This window comes from Tupaia chinensis, unplaced genomic scaffold, assembly GCF_000334495.1.
Source record: "Tupaia chinensis unplaced genomic scaffold, TupChi_1.0 Scaffold000159_1, whole genome shotgun sequence".
NCBI classification, from domain to species: domain Eukaryota; kingdom Metazoa; phylum Chordata; class Mammalia; order Scandentia; family Tupaiidae; genus Tupaia; species Tupaia belangeri.
The window spans coordinates 7,254,799-7,259,613 of NW_006159630.1; the positions used below are offsets into that span (position 1 = coordinate 7,254,799).

A 4,815-nucleotide genomic window follows, 5' to 3' on the forward strand; every position below is an offset into this window, starting at 1 on the left:
GCGGTTCTGGGGACACGTGGCACAGGGAGGCTGGGAAGGAGAGCAGGTTAGGATCTCCATGCCAAATTGGCTGCTCAGGGAGCGGAGGAATTAAAGACTGCTCGCTGGAGTTCAGATGATGGTACCATTTCCAATCTGCCACTCGGAAGCGCCGGGCCTTATTAACATTTACACTGCCGTTTTAGCATGCTCGCGCTAATGACACTCACCGGTGATGCAGCAGACAGCTTGGGAGCCGCAGCCTGAGAGGGAGCGAGCGAGCGAGCATGGGGACAGGGGCCCACCCTGGGGACCAGGCTCCGGCCCTGCGACCCTGTGATCTGGGTGACTCCATCACTCCATCACAGCTGCTGAGCCGAGCCTGGGGCCGTCCCCCATGACAGGCAGGCAAGAGCTGCGCAGAGGGGGGCCCCGGCCCGCCCCCGCCCCCCTCTGCGAGGAGAGCAGGATGTGGGAGAAGCTGTGACCTCTTGTCTGAGTCCATTATCGCTGTGAGAGTGAGTGACACGAGACTAAAGTGCTGCTTAAAGAAAAGGCTCTAATTAGCCGGGGTGGGGAAGGCGTCCTGGCAGTCACAGGCTGGTTCTGGAAGGAGGGACAGTCCTGCTGCTATTCAGGAGAGGGGGAAGGAAACGCCGTCCCACCCCCCGGGGGGGCGCAGGGAGGGGACCCCTTTGCAGAAGGGGCAGCTCGCGTCCATGCCCTTGCCGGCCCAGGAGAGGAGCCGGGGACGGGGCATGCAGTCGGCGGCTCCTGGGGCAGCCTGTATGCAGCACGCCGGCACGTCGTTTAGGAAAATTACCACTCAGGGGAACTTTCCACTGATGGTGAGAGAGACGCCAGGTAGGAGGACAAACACAGCCGCCTGCCACCGTGTTTCCAAGTGACCGTGGCCTGCGGGATCAGGGCTCCCGTGTGCCGGGTGCCAAGGTGGGTCACCTCTGACCTGCACTGCCTCTGGTGGTAGGTGCCAGAAACCTCCAGAGGTGGCTCAGAGGGGAGTCAGATCTCTGAAGCCTGAAGACTGGTTTTTAGAAGGTTCCACTGCATAAAACAGAGGGTGGCAGGTCTGGTGGGCAGAGAATTTTGTGCCTGCAGGTTGCCCTGGCTTGTCCCCCGGGAGCCCGTTCTCAGATGAGTTCACGCTCACCCTCCTCCAAGGTGGATACGCTGTCATGATGCAGCACGCACCCCGTAAGACCCTGGAGGACGGAATCCCAGCCCCAAGGGCATCCCTGTTCAGACAGACCCAGCAGACACACTCCACAGGCAGAGTGAGGTGTCCATGTGGGATGCCAAACGCGTGACGGAGAATATGATCCCAGAGGCGTCAGAGTGAGGGTCCACGCCACTCTGTTCTCAGAGTGGTGATAGGCAGTGAAAGGCTTTTTTGAAAAATCTGCCTGCAGCTGTGACTCTCACAGCTGGAGGGTGGCAGAGATGTGGCTTTGGGAGCACAGACCAACCACGCCACCCAGGAAGGTTCAAGGCCCACTCGGACACGGCAGACACACAGACTGCCAAACAGCAGCCCTTCTGTGGGGCCGCCAGCTCCCACGTCAGAGGGAGCCCAGATGAAGACGCAGCTCAGGAGCGGGGCTTAATTAAGGAACAGGTGTCCTCTGCAAATGAGTTAGAGCCAGGACTCAGCAACTGCAGGGGCAGGCATCCAGAGTGACAGAGGACAGAGGACAGGAGTGGTGGCGCATGCTGGCATGCCACGGTGTGGCTGCGAGGTCTTTGGGAAGAAATGGGGGCAGGAGAAGGGACAGCCCCTGGTCCCAATGGCCTGGCAGGGACTGAGTCCACCTCTGAATACTCAATAACCAAACGCGGGGCTGATGTTTCCCTTTGCTTTTTAAAAACGAAGAAATGAAAAGCCCAGAGACAGCCTATCCTCTTGGGTCCCCCAGTCTAGCCCGTACGACATTATAAATTAGCCTGAGGTGTGCTCCGCCCCCAAATGCCATTGATCAGTTCCAACTCGGTCTCTGTTCAAGGACTCTTGTGCCCGACTCATGACAGGAGGCACGGACACCAGCGGCTGCAGCCAAAGGCATTTCTTAAGAGGAAGAAAGAAAGAAAAAGAAAGTACAACTCCTTGATTTCTAATGAAGTCTTCAAACCGGTCACTGGGAATGGAGTCCGAGACAGACCAGCGAGGGTGCAAACGGGGCCGTGCGAGTCTCTCTGTTTCTGGGTCAGCGCTCAGATGTGCACTGGGGGCCCCATGGCAGCTCCGGCTGCGTCTGGATGGAGACAAGGCAGCTCATGTTCCCAAGGCACTGCGGGCAGGGCTTGGCCACGGCCGTCTGAGAACGTTCCGGAGCCCACAGCCCAGCAGGCTGCCTGTGTGCCCGCTGGCCTGTCAGAGCAAGTGCACGACCGCTCTGGCCACTCAGGCTCTGGCCTCTAGCAACCTCGGCTCCTTCCTCGCTGTGTCAGGATCCCGCGGCTGCTGTAACAAGTGAGCGCCAACTGGCGGCTTTGAGCCATAGAGGTGCATTCTCTCCAGGCCAGAGGTGGGAGCCTGGCGGGGTGTGCTCCAGGAGCACTGAGCACAGCGCCCTCCACCCCCAGGAAGGAGCTGAACCCCGCACAGGCATCGAGAGTGGGGACGGCAGGGATCAGCCCCGTGTCTCAGCCTCTGCCAGAAACGAGGCCTGAGCGCCAGGAGAGCAAGGAACGAAGACGGCCCCTACTCTAAACGCCAGCGCTGTCACAGGGACAGGAAGGAAACCTACTCTTTAGAACCAGAGACTGGAAGACGTGGGGAAGGGCCTGGGAGCCTCCCAGGGCTGGTGTGGGCTGTGCAGGAGGGTTCCCTGGATGGCATGTGCTTGGCTGAGGGCCGGCAGTACCTGCTCACTAGGCCGGCCTCGGTCACTAGCTGGAGCCCACACTGTCTTCAGAGGGGCCCGGGGCGGCCCCACCAGCCAGTGGCCCAGCTGTGGGACTGCGAGACAGACGCTGTGCTCCTCCTGAGGTTGGGTCTTTAAATCAGGAACTCGGCTCGGACCTGCTGAGGGGAGAGGTGCCCCCACCTGCCTCCCTGCCCTCAGGCCCCAACCCCACGTCACACAGCACTGAGGGGAGCCGCGTCCCTCACCTGCCTGGCTGGTTTCTCGTCCCAACCCCACGTCATGCAGTGCTGACGGAAGAAAGGCTCCAGCCCCACCTGACCCTGCTTCATGTACAAGACAAGCATGTCCGGGTCCCCCGTTCACCTGTACAAAGTAGGGACACTTGAGTGGGGGGTCAACACAGGAGCCCAAGAGGCCACCGGTCAGAGAAATAATGATGTTTTAAACTTGGTGCTCAATCTTTCTGTTTCTTACTCTCATGACAGAAACTTTAAAAAGAAAGAGAGAGAGAGAAAGAGAAAGAAAGAGGAAGAACGAGGCCAGCTCGATGGCTCAGAGTCACGTGCTGCTGAAGCGATGCTGGGTCTGTGCAGGAGTCCGCAGGTTCAGTCCCCCGGCTGACCTGTGCGCGGTGGGGGTGGGGGTGGGGGCTGTAGCGTGGGACCCTACTGAGGTGCTGTCTTCTCTTTCTCTCTTTCATGGAAGATACAAACTTTAAAAAAAGTGGGTGCTGGTCAGCAGGTGGTGTGGTGGTTAAGGGGCAGGATTTTTTTTTTTTTTTTAGAATTATTTATTTATTATTATTGTTAATATTATTTTGCACATGAGTTTTGCCAGAGAGAGAGAGAGAGAGAGAGAGAGAGAGAAAGCCGCCAGGTCCAGGACTCAAACCATGCCCAGCCATGTGGGAATTTCAGCACCTTAACCACCATGCCATCTGCTGGCCCAAGGTGCAGGATTTCACGTGGCTGACTCAGCAGTTTGAGTCTCAGACCCAACGGCTTGAAAAACACACTGGGTGCACCATGTTTGGGTGCCCACCATCCTGAGGACCGAATGGGGGAGAAGGGATTGCAGCACGGCCAGCCCGCTCGGGGGTGACTCTTACTTCCCCTCCTTCTCTCGCTCCAAGGAGCACATGCACCTATGGCAAAAACCTGAAGAAAAAAACAGTTGGTGCTGATCCCAAATTACACAGCCCCAATCTCTAGGCCCTGCCAGCTGCCTTCACGTCTACACAGACAGCTGCCCCACCGTCTCCCTGGCCGCCGACCTTTCCAAGGCCCTCTCTTGTCAAGGCTGCCCTAGGACGACGTCACCGCCCAGTCCTGCGGGCCCTCCACGCTCTGCACAGTGCTTACGCACAAGGGCTCCGCTTTGTCCTCACGCCCATCAGTGCGGTCACCAGGGTAGGTGACACATGCTCGCCTAACTGATGAGGAAACTGAGGGGCTAGAGAGGTCTGGTGGCAGTTCTAGCCTACTGGGTCATTGATAACCAAATACTGCGTGGTGTATAAAGAACACAGGTTTGCTGAACTCATGGTTTCAGGGGTCCAAGGCGAAAAGGCTTCAACTGGGGAGGGTCTTTTATTGCTGGGGACTCTGTAGAGCCTCAGGATGATGCAGGCAGGGTGTCACATGACAAGAGCCTGCACCTGCATTTGGTTCCCTCTTTGTTTCCACCCTCTTAATACAGTCACGATGAAGCGTCAACACATGACTTCCGGTGGGATGTTTTCAAACTGTAGCAGTGACAGAGTGAGGAAGCGGCAGAGGGAGAACAGACATCTCTGCACCCTGTCCCTTTTGTCACCACAGTCTCTCCACAATATATCCATCTTGGGTTAGGCTGTTCTCCCCTCTGACCTCTCCTGTGGCCCCATCAAGCTAATTCTCATCTTCGGGCCTTTCCCCACTTGATTCTTCCTGTTGACTGTGAAGTTCTCTTT

At 57.7% G+C, this 4,815-nt stretch overlaps 1 protein-coding gene across 1 annotated transcript in view; it reads right to left on the bottom strand.

The window, feature by feature from the left end:
• Positions 1-4,815, bottom strand: part of SLC38A12 (solute carrier family 38 member 12) — a 71,557-nt gene that overhangs the window by 28,023 nt on the left and 38,719 nt on the right. The window lies entirely within an intron of this gene.